This window comes from Tachysurus vachellii, chromosome 16 (genome assembly GCF_030014155.1).
Source record: "Tachysurus vachellii isolate PV-2020 chromosome 16, HZAU_Pvac_v1, whole genome shotgun sequence".
Lineage (NCBI taxonomy): Eukaryota > Metazoa > Chordata > Actinopteri > Siluriformes > Bagridae > Tachysurus > Tachysurus vachellii.
The window spans coordinates 22163183-22175682 of NC_083475.1; the positions used below are offsets into that span (position 1 = coordinate 22163183).

The window sequence follows — 12500 nt, forward strand, 5'->3', positions numbered from 1 at the left end:
ACAAGACTCCCTGTGGTTATAACTGCACTTTAATTACACTTAGCTTCAAGCTAAATCATCTCATAAACACTGAGACGTAACAGAGCTACAGAACAACAGATTCTACAATAATACGGATAGACAGAAGAGAACAGACAAGAAAGAGACGGGAGACGGTTTTTGTTGACAATAATAAACAACATTAAAGCTGTGAGATTTCACATCCAGTCACATCACACACCTCTGGTACTAGTGACGTCTCTCAGGGTCGTGGTGTTAGCTGTTAGTTTTATTAGCTAGTAGTCGTTATTATTATTACGTCTCGTCTCCTTTAACTTGACCCACGTCTGTTTGTATTGAATGACAGATAATGTCAGGGTCATGACCTCTGACCTCTGACCTGTGGAGTATCCAGGATCGCTCGTATTCTTAAGTCAGCTTAACGTAAAGATTTCTACTTATCCCTGTGGCGTCGTCTACAGCAGTGATCTGTTTACACTGGACACTAATACAACTGTAGCATTGATTTCAGTTCATCAGTCTATAGGAAGAGAAGGAGGGATCATCGCTAACGGTCGCTAACACTGGCTAGCGCTAGCTAACGTCAGTCGTTCACTTTATATTATGATTTATGTTGTTATGCAACAAAATAAAATAATTATGACAACAAATATGACTGTAGATTTATTACATACTTCTTCTTTTATCATTTCTTTCTTACTTTCTCTGTCTATTGCTGTCTCCTACTCTCTTCCCCTCATTTCCTGTCCCTTCTTTCATCCTTCCATCACTCCATCAATGATGTTGTGTTTATTTCGTTACTACTGGAAGCGTACACTTATCCTGCACTAATCCCACATGTCAGCTATGGCTTTGTGGAGTTCTCTGTGATTGGCTGGGGAAGATGAGAGGGCTCTGATTGGCTGGTGTAAATGGGTGGGAAAGGAGGAAGCTGATTGGCTGAGGAGAAGGAGGAAGAAAAGCTGCTGGTGTACAGTACACGCTTCAGGAAAAACAGTCTGACAGCTGGGGGCAACGAGGCGGAATAAAATACCTCTCCACTGCACAACAACCCCCACCCCCACCCACATTATCCCTCCTCCTCATCTCTCTTTCTCTCGCTTTCTTTACCTCCCATCTGTCTGACATGCCTGCTCTTCTCAGCTTTTCAGTATGTACATCCGATTTACATTCCAATCTACATTTCTACATTTTCAGTCCTATACCTGTGACACAATATCACTGAAACATCTTCTTTAATTTAGAGACTAAACATTGATTTGTAATTAAAGAGAGTTTTTGCACATGGTACAGTAAAGGATGAGATCAGTGTCTGGACCCCGCAATCGCTGCTCACGCGGTAGGATCTCAATGTTAGAACACACTGCTGCTGTTAATCTAGATAGATAGATAGATAGATAGATAGATAGATAGATAGATAGATAGATAGATAGATAGATGTCAGTAAAATTCACTGAAATTGAATGAAACTGAATGGTTACTAGTGGCACAGTACAAACTAGTGACTGTGACTGAGTCCCACATGGTGACTTATGGCTTTGTTTAGTGAGGCAGAAACAAGCAGGAACTGTGAGGCTCCCTGAGTCCATCAGGAACAAGGACAAAACACCCAGAACAATGACCCACACTTAGGTGAGGGAGAGAGAGAGAGAGAGAGGGAGAGAGAGAGAGAGAGAGAGAGAGAGAGAGGGAGAGAGGGAGAGAGAGAGAGGGAGAGAGAGAGAGAGAGAGAGAGAGAGAGAGAGAGAGAGAGAGAGAGAGAGAGAGAGAGAGAGAGAGAGAGAGAGAGAGAGAGAGAGAGAGAAGAGAATCAGATATGGATTGGGAATCAGGGAAAGGGAGTTATCACGACAATGAAGAGAAAGGAGAGTGTGAAAGAGAGAGAGAGAGAGAGGGTGAGAGAGGGAGGGGGGGTAGGGGAATGTAGAGAGAGAAGGAGAATGGAGATAAAATAGGATAACACGAGTGAGTCTGACAGTTAAATGGAGATGTAAAAATAAAAAATAAAAAGATAAGGAGGCAGACAAAGAGAGGGAGAGAGAGAGAGAGAGAGAGAGAGAGAGAGAGAGAGAGAGAGAGAGAGAGAGAGAGAGAGAGAGAGAGAGAGAGAGAGAGAGAGAGAGATTTTGATTTTGTCAGTTATTTTCAAACATTTCCTCAGAAGCGTTAAGTCGCATGGCAACGCAGTCTTTCTCTGAGCAGTTAAAAGAAAGAGGAATAAACACTAAACACTAAACACCGTCTTCATCAGGAAGTGAATCTCACAGCGCTACAACACAACCAGCATAAAGTGCCTTCATCACTGTGTTCAGTTACACCATAAACACTACTGTAGTAAACAACTACACATTAACTCAACACTGCCGTGTTTATTCACATCTAAACAGTTGTTCAACACTGTAGTGGTTATACAGAACTATACATTAGCTCAACACAGTTAATGTGGATTCAACACTGTAGGTTTTAAGTCAAGACTGTGGGTCATTTCAATAGGGTTGGATGTGCATTAAACATGATGTGTGTTAATTACAGATTATATTCAACACTGTGTGTTTATTCAGAAGGCTATGAAAATGAATTTTAATACTGTACCTTAGATTAGATTAAATTAGCAGTGTATTTGAGTGGTGTTAATGTATAATAGGTGTTTTATAAGTGTTTATTCAACACTACATGAGGTGTTGATTGTAGCAAGTGGAAAGTTCTACTGCATAATATTGTGTGTTCATAAATATACAGCTGATATATGTGCTCTTTAAACATTACATGGCTGTAAAGGTCCTCACAAGGTCATTTTACAAGGACACACACACACACACACACACACACACACACACACACACACACACACACACACACACACACACACACACAGTGTTAACGAGATGGTTGTCTGCTCTACTGTACACATTTGACCAACAGCTGCTCAGATGTGTGTACATGGATGAGTGTATGTGTCCAGTCCACAACACACACACACACACACACACACACACACACACCAGCTTAACACATTTTACTGCACATTATTAAATGCCTTGAAAAGTATTCTAAAAAAACACTATGACATTTTACTTGATTTTGTGTGTTCTGGTTTGTTGCAATAACTTCCAAAAGAAGCTACACACACACACACACACGCACACACATGCACACACAGACACACACACAGACACACACACAGACGACAGCAGGCGTTGCGCAAACAAAAGCTAAACGTCAATAGAGAAGCTGCCAGAGTCACTCATTAACAATTAATGACACCACAGCTGGACACACACACACACACAGTAATGTACACACTCACTTTAGCCCCTCCCCTCAAATGCAACAAAGCCCTGAGCAGAGGGTGGAGGTGGATCTGTTCTAATAAACACCAATAAAACCAAGAACACTTCCTAACACTCTATCATCACTGACTGTAATCCATCTGCTGCTCTACACTGGGGGTCATTCTGTTTGTGAAAAATAATCAACATTCACGTCTCTCTCTCTCTTACACACACACACACACACACACACACACACACACACACACACACAGCTTGATCTGGCTTTCAAGGAACAGGATGAGTGCAGGGAAGAAAAGGAATGACAGGAAGGAAATCCTTTATTCATGCACTGAGATGAAGTCCCACGAGTGTGAACCAGAAATAGAAAAGCCACTGAAGTCTCTCTCTCTCTCTCTCTCTCTCTCTCTCTCTCTCTCTCTCTCTCTCTCTCTCTCTCTCTCTCTCTCTCTCACACACACACACACACACACACTTACTTTAAAGCTCAAGGCACCGGCACGAATCGCCAACACGACTTAAATTAAATCTCCCTGCTATACACCCTGCTAATACACACACACACACACACACACACACACACACACACACACACACACACACACACATCAATAGAATTTATTACACACTTGTGTGATGTTAAAACCTCAGGTACAGCCCAGCAGTTCCTATATTTGCTACGTTTTCTATATTTTGTGCAAATATTGAAGTGCAGCTGATGGTTAAAGCACCTTGATGATGTCACACAGCTCAGAATTCTTCTCCAAGGTGATTTCTATAAGCTGATATCAGTAATAATGTGAATATTCACGGTCACTCTTCAGTGTTTGACCTTTTATGCAGTAACATATTAAGCACACAGATAGTAAAAGATAACAGAATCCTGATAAGCTTTAATTAACCATACTAGTGTTTATCTACTGTATATATGTATCACACACAGTGATGTGCACTGGACACTGAGGTGTTAGAGGTGTCTGTACACACTGTACAGAGTGTGTGTCCATCAGTCTGGGACTGTGAGCTGATGTAAATAAACATGTCCGGTCCTGTCAGTCTGTCCACTACACAATGACACTACAGTCCACTGTTATTTCAGCTTTCAGTCTGTAATCAGATCCTATATTCAGTATGATATCAATCACAGAGACACTGATGTGGGGGACGAACCTAAAGCACACACAGTGGTGTGTCAGGGTTTCACTCTTAATTATACACTTAACTCTCCGGATTTGTACTTTACAATTACACTTACTCACACACTACATTACACAACAACACACTATACACTACACCACACTACACTACACACACCAATACACTACAGTACACTACACTACACTACACTACACTACACTACACACACCAATACACTACAGTACACTACACACCACTACACTACATTACACAACAACACACTACACTACACTACACTACACTCTACACACACCACTACACTACACACACTACACTACACTACACACACCACTACACTACACTACACACACCAATACACTACAGTACACTACACACCACTACACTACATTACACAACAACACACTACACTACACACACTACTACACTACACTACACTACACACACTACTACACTACACTACACTCTACACACACCACTACACTACACACACTACTACACTACACACCACTACACTACACTACACACACTAATACACTACACTACACTACACACTGCACACACCACTACACTACACTACACTACACACTACACACACTACACACTACACACACTACTACACTACAATACACTACACTACACTCATTTTGTACCTACCTGTGTTGAGAATCACAAAAAGTCTTCAGTGTGTTTATAGTGAAATATTGTACCTCATTTCTCAGACACTAGACAAATCCTCATGTGTACTAAATAAACAGCTTAACATCTACAATACTCTAGTGTACTTCACCTAAAAGCCTTAGATTAGCATATCAATAATACTTCTCTTAAAATACTGTAGTTTAATTCTTTACAAACAGCATATCGAACACACTCAGGTGTTATTGTGTTATTGTGTTATTGTGGTCAGTAATAACAATGCTAATAATACTCTAACACTGTGTCGCTAATTAATAAATGATTCCATCTTTTATAGTAATGTAAATAGAATGAAATCCACTCACTATTTTTAAAGTTAATCTAAAAGCACACTGAGTCTAATTCCTGCTAATATTTTATTAATAACTCTATTAATATCAGCAGAATTACAGACACGCTGGCCGTATCATCATCTCCAGCCCAGTGCAGTCCATCTGCTTACCTTTTTTTGATGTAAAATTCAGTAATTAGTATAAACTGAACACAGAACAGACAGGAACATGGTGTAAATATAGTTGTGAACACATGCTCAGTTCTGTCTCTCCGTCTTTGACTCCATGGATAACGCAGTATAATGATATACTGCACAATGCTAACGGTTAATAATACTTCAGTGTTCTCCTGTTCTACTCATTAGCCTAATGCTCCTAAACTGCTTCTAAGTGCATATAAAAATCCCCTAGTGTACTTTAATAAACAAAAAGCTAAATTATACATGAACTGTACATCAGTGTGATTGTAGTACACTTGGTAGTATATTTAACTTTCTCAATAATACGTATTTCTTTAAAAATACGCTAAATTACTTCTCAGGTGTTTTGCCGAGCCATCTACAATACTTCAGTTTACTTCTCCAAATGCTAACGTATATAAATACTGTAGTTTAGTGGTCTTCAGGTACTTAGACTAACGTTCTTGTATGAATCACTTTACGTGGCTCCTGGTATTCCACAGTCCACTGGATGTGCACTGCAGTACAAAGGTAGTACAAATGGTGATAAACTTTACTGGTAGTTCACTGGTAGGTAGCACTTTACTGGTAGGACAATGTAAAGACAATGGTAGTTCACTGGAAGAACACTGGTAGTTTAGTGGTGCTACGCTGGTAGTTTACTGGTGTTATGCTGGTAGTTTAGTGGTGTTACGCTGGTAGTTTAATGGTGTTACGCTGGTAGTTTAGTGGTGTTACGCTGGTAGTTTACTGGTGTTTCGCTGGTAGTTTAGTGGTGTTACGCTGGTAGTTTACTGGTGTTTCGCTGGTAGTTTAGTGGTGTTACGCTGGTAGTTTAGTGGTGTTACGCTGGTAGTTTAATGGTGTTACGCTGGTAGTTTAGTGGTGTTACGCTGGTAGTTTACTGGTGTTTCGCTGGTAGTTTAGTGGTGTTACGCTGGTAGTTTACTGGTGTTTCGCTGGTAGTTTAGTGGTGTTACGCTGGTAGTTTAATGGTGTTTCGCTGGTAGTTTAGTGGTGTTACGCTGGTAGTTTAGTGGTGTTTCGCTGGTAGTTTACTGGTGTTACGCTGGTAGTTTAGTGGTGTTATGCTGGTAGTTTACTGGTGTTATGCTGGTAGTTTAGTGGTGTTACGCTGGTAGTTTACTGGTGTTACGCTGGTAGTTTACTGGTGTTATGCTGGTAGTTTAGTGGTGTTACGCTGGTAGTTTAGTGGTGTTATGCTGGTAGTTTACTGTTGTTATGCTGGTAGTTTACTGGTGTTATGCTGGTAGTTTACTGGTGTTATGCTGGTAGTTTAGTGGTGTTACGCTGGTAGTTTACTGGTGTTATGCTGGTAGTTTACTGGTGTTATGCTGGTAGTTTACTGGTGTTATGCTGGTAGTTTAGTGGTGTTACGCTGGTAGTTTAGTGGTGTTACGCTGGTAGTTTACTGGTGTTACGCTGGTTGTTTACTGGTGTTATGCTGGTAGTTTACTGGTGTTATGCTGGTAATTTAGTGGTGTTATGCTGGTAGTTTAGTGGTGTTACGCTGGTAGTTTAGTGGTGTTACGCTGGTAGTTTAGTGGTGTTATGCTGGTAGTTTAGTGGTGTTATGCTGGTAGTTTAGTGGTGTTATGCTGGTAGTTTACTGGTGTTATGCTGGTAGTTTACTGGTGTTATGCTGGTAGTTTACTGGTGTTATGCTGGTAGTTTACTGGTGTTATACTGGTAGTTTAGTGGTGTTACGCTGGTAGTTTACTGGTGTTACGCTAGTAGTTTACTGGTGTTACGCTGGTAGTTTACTGGTGTTATGCTGGTAGTTTAGTGGTGTTACGCTGGTAGTTTAGTGGTGTTATGCTTGTAGTTTAGTGGTGTTATGCTGGTAGTTTAGTGGTGTTACACTGGTAGCATTATGGTAGTACACTAGTACACTAGTAGTTTTATGGTAGTAAACTGGTAGAACAGTAATAATACTCTGCTAGTATAGCTGAAATGACCATGTTGAAGAGACATGTAGTACGTGACCTTACTCAGGTGTTTTATCTCAGGACAAACAGGTGTGATGATAATGACATTGTGGCTTAGATGCTTTTTTTTTTCCTTGTGGGATACATTTGACTTTTTGTTGTAAAATATTACAAATAAAAACGCTGTAAAATAATTATACTGTAGTACTGTAGTATAGTGTACTGTAGTATAGTGTACTGTAGTATAGTGTACTGTAGTATAGTGTACTGTAGTGACTCACTGTGTGACTCACTGTCGTACAATCAAATAGAATATTATATTGAATATAAACATCATTAATATATACAGCACAAGATATTGGACACTGCAGTGTAATATTCAGTATTCACATCAAATCTCTCTCTCTCTCTCTCTCTCTCTCTCTCTCTCTCTCTCTCTCCCCCCCCCCTCCCTCTCCAGTCTGACACATACTCTCTCGCCCATCCATACTCTCTCTTATATAACATTATCAGTATAACATAATACCCACATGTACTATAAAAATAAAATTAAATAATATTCCGTATAAAATCAATCCAGCTTTGTGTAATATATCAGCACACACACACACACACACACACACACACACACACACACACACACACACACACACTGTCCTGACACTGAAATTACAGTGCAATCCATTTTAGTTTTGCGTTTGTCTTTGATAATTATATATTTATTTCTATTTCCATCACCATGTGTTATTTATAGACGTATTTATAGAACATGCAGAATGTGTAGAATTAAAGAAAATAAAAGATTTATGCATGTTTCTGTAAAATAAAAACACAATATAGAACGTTTACCAAGTGTAGAATTTTATAGCAAATTTAATTCTACATGTGATGAAGAGAAAAATAATAAAATGAATATAATAGAATTTAATAGAATTATGAGGAAACACACACACACACACACACACACACACACACACACACACACACACACAAAATGCCTATTCTGTAGAATATCATGTAATATTCAGTGTAGTGCATAAATCTGTTTGGATTAAAATCCATTCAGAATGTATTTAATGTATTAGTGTTAGTGTCTCTCTCTCTCTCTCTCTCTCTCTCTCTCTCTCTCTCTCTCTCCCTCTTTCTTTCCTCCTACAGTAGAATCCCTCCATCCCTCCATGTACAGTATCAGGCTCTCTCTCTCTCTCTCTCTCTCTCTCTCTCTCTCTCTCGCTTATCAAAATTCTATTTTACATATTTAATCATCTATTTAATCTCAGTAAGATTGAATCATCCCTCCATCCTCCATCCCTTCATCCCTCCATCCCGTACAGTAGCACTCGTCCGTCCCTACCTGGCAGCGTGGTGTCTCCTCCCGTGTGTTTCTTGTGAGCTTGGAGATGCAGGATGAGGATGGACAGATCGTATGTGGAGGAGGACGAGGAGGAGAACACAAGCGTTTCTGTCCCAAACGACAAACACAATGAAGCCACTCGCATTCGTTCTTCTACATCCACAGCCGCCGAGAGCTCTGAAAGCCTGCGCTCCGTCTCTCCTCTATCACTCCCTCCCTCCCTTTCTCTCTCACTTGCTTGCACACTCACTCTGAGCACCGCTCACACTCCAGCATCCCGCCCACCCACACCATCCCCCGCCCTCTTCCTCCATCCGTTCCTCATCCCTCCCTCTTTCACTGCATCTCTCTCTCAGTTGCTCACACCACTCTAGCACATGGTCTCTCTTTCTCTCTCTCTTTCCACTCTGACACATGCTCCCTCAATCATCTATCGCTCCCTATATCTCATTCTCTCTCTCTCCACTCTAAAACATACGCTCTGTTCTCACTCCCTTTCTCTCTCTCACGCTCTACTGAGACATGCTCTCTCCTCCATCATCTCTCAATCCCTATCTATCTATCTATCTATCTATCTATCTATCTATCTATCTATCTATCTATCTATCTATCTATCTAGCCTGACACAGGCTCTCTTGCCCATCATCCCTCTCCACCCCTCTTGACCTACACCTCCCTCTTCTCTCTCAAGAGCAACTCGGCCAACATCATCCTAATTTTGTGCTTTATAGGGGGCTGTAAACACACACACACGCACACACACACGCACACACACACACTGTGTTCTGAAAGTCCTTCCTCCAAATGTTCTGTCCCTGCTTCCCCATTTTTTTGTTTATTTTCCATCTTTCCTCTCGCTTTCTTTCTGTATCTTTCGCGCTCTCTCTCTCTCTCTCTCTCTCGCTCTCTCTCTCGCTCTCTCCATCATAGTATCCTTTGTTTCCTTCTGTCTCTCATTGTTCTTATCTCTCTTTCTCTCCATTGTAGTTATGTGAATCTACATCCCTCCTTCATTCTCCCTGTCTATCACTCTATCATGGTTTTCACTTTTATCTCCCTCACTCTATCTATCTTTCTGTTTCTCTGTCACATCTGCTGTCCATCACAATCTCTCATTCTTTCATTTGTTCTTCCCGCCTCCATATTTTTTTCTCTTCCTCCTGCTATTGTCTTCTTTCTTTCCCTTCTGTCTTCCTGGTTCCTGCTCTCTTCTCTTCTATCCTCTCATCTTTTCCTTTCAGCATCATTGCATCTATCTTTGTTGTCTTCTTTACGTCACTTCATCTCTTATTTCTCATGTTTTTCTTCCTCTCTCTCTCTCTCTCTCTCTCTCTCTCTCTCTCTCTGCTATCATGAGTGACCCTGACATGAAACCCTATACAGAAACATCCCTAATCTGTGCACTAACATGACACCAGCTAACCTACATGCTGTTTCTTTATTCCTGTTTATTATTATTTGTAATAAAATATGTTTTGTGATTAATGATGTTTAAATAAAGTTGTATATTTCAGATTCAGTTACTGTGTAGATTTGAAGCTCTGTATCGATCAGTGATGAACAAACAGAGCAGCCTTCAAGGTCACGACCTTCACATACACACAAGGGAAAGAGGGGGATGGGCAGCACACATACACACACACACACTCTCACACACACAAACACACACACATAAGCATGCACACTCACACACATACACACACACATTTACACACTCACGCACACTCACATGCACACACTCAAATGTGTGTGTGAGGAATTATTAGCGCCTTTATGACCATCTGTGCTTATCACACACAGTGCCAACTACCTACAACTGGAGTTGATTTATAACAGCATGTACATTAGTGTGTATATATATATATAGATAGATATATACACACACACACACACACACACACACACACACACTGTTCATCAGGTTCAAGTTAACAACATATTCATGTTTTGTTACATTTATATGACACATTACACTGCTAAGGCCTGTAACTTTACATCTGAATCCATTAGCATTCATATTTCACTGAGTTCGTTAGCTAGATATCTAAAATGAGCTAAATGTTTATAATCTTTCCTGTAGATTTATAACCGTTACCTATAAAAAATCATGAACCTCACTGAGTTAGCCAGCTAGATACCATGAGCTAACACGGCAGGATTTCTGACACGAGTTGAGAGGATTCCAAAAAAATGTAGTATCATATTAACTAATATGTAGAATTGCTACATAAGTATTTAGCTAATGTAAACTCATTATTCACAATCTGTATGCTAATCTACTAGCTAACAGTACTTTACTAGATATTATACTTACAACTGAAGATAGCTAAAATTAATTCTATTATACACGCTTATATATGTATAATGACAATAAAGTTGTACTGAATCAACCTGAAAGGACCTCACTAACCTCTCAGATCTTTGCTAACATAAGCTAACCTGACAGGATATTTTGCTAACATGAGCTAACCTGACAGGATATTTTGCTAACATGAGCTAACCTGACAGGATATTTTGCTAACATGAGCTAACCTGACAGGATATTTTGCTAACATGAGCTAACCTGACAGGATATTTTGCTAACATGAGCTAACCTGACAGGATATTTTGCTAACATGAGCTAACCTGACAGGATATTTTGCTAACATGAGCTAACCTGACAGGATATTTTGCTAACATGAGCTAACCTGACAGGATATTTTGCTAACATGCTTCATCATTCCTCTAAAACAGAGGGATTTTTCCCTGCATTGAGACATTTTTATCCTAATGGGCGTGGCCTATTCCAGCATGACTCTGCCCCCATCCCTTGTGCTTAATGGCTTAATGAATGGTTTGATGAGAAGGAAAATGATATTAATCTCATGCTGTGACCTTCACACTTATGAGTGACATGTTACAAGTGACACAAGCTATCATCAGGACCACCTGAGGGACGAGTGGTTCTCCATCACTCCATCATTCACACGTTCTCTGTGCTCTGTAGCTGTTCTTCTTCCCATCCATTAGACTTCTGAAGAATCACACATATGTTTCCTTCACCTCATATTAATTCTAAACATACTATAAACAGTGTCTAAAGGCCATTCTTATTCTTTTCCTTCATCAAAGAAAACCTGATCTCTGTCATACACACACACACATACACACACACACACACACACACACACACACACTTTCTCAGTACGCCTCAGGGGGGTGAAGTAAAGACTTTCTATTTAGAAAATAGCTGTTCCACAATTGGCTGTACAATAATACTGTGTGCCCGCGTCTGTCCAACACGGCTCTAATGCATCTTTACAGAGCTGAAATAACAGAAGACGATTTAAAAAGCTTTCAGCCAGAGCTCAAGACATGACGGCCATTTTAACGTCATTCTCCTAAAACAGGTAGCTGATGATTACACAGAGTGCTGTGCGCACGCTACGGTGTACACTCACCAGTTTCCGCTATTCAGCTGAAAATTACTCTTCACCTGCTGTGTGAAAATAGCCAGCAAGAACGATCCCCATTCACTCAGAAATATATCCCTGGGTCCAATCTCACAATGCTAGAGCTTGGATAGTTCTGTGATATAAGCAATGCACTCGCATTTAATGTCT

The 12500-nt window shown here is 40.3% G+C and overlaps 1 protein-coding gene across 3 annotated transcripts in view; it reads right to left on the bottom strand.

The window, feature by feature from the left end:
- syt1a (synaptotagmin Ia) overlaps positions 1 to 12500 on the bottom strand; it is a 205340-nt gene that overhangs the window by 71497 nt on the left and 121343 nt on the right. For 2 of the 3 annotated variants that reach the window (XM_060889780.1, XM_060889778.1), the window contains exon 1: positions 8899 to 9102. The exons of the other annotated variant lie outside the window; for it this stretch is intronic. The gene's annotated coding sequence lies outside the window, so the exon portion shown is untranslated. Of the gene's footprint in view, positions 1 to 8898; positions 9103 to 12500 lie in introns of those variants that run through there. 3 annotated transcript variants of the gene reach the window in all.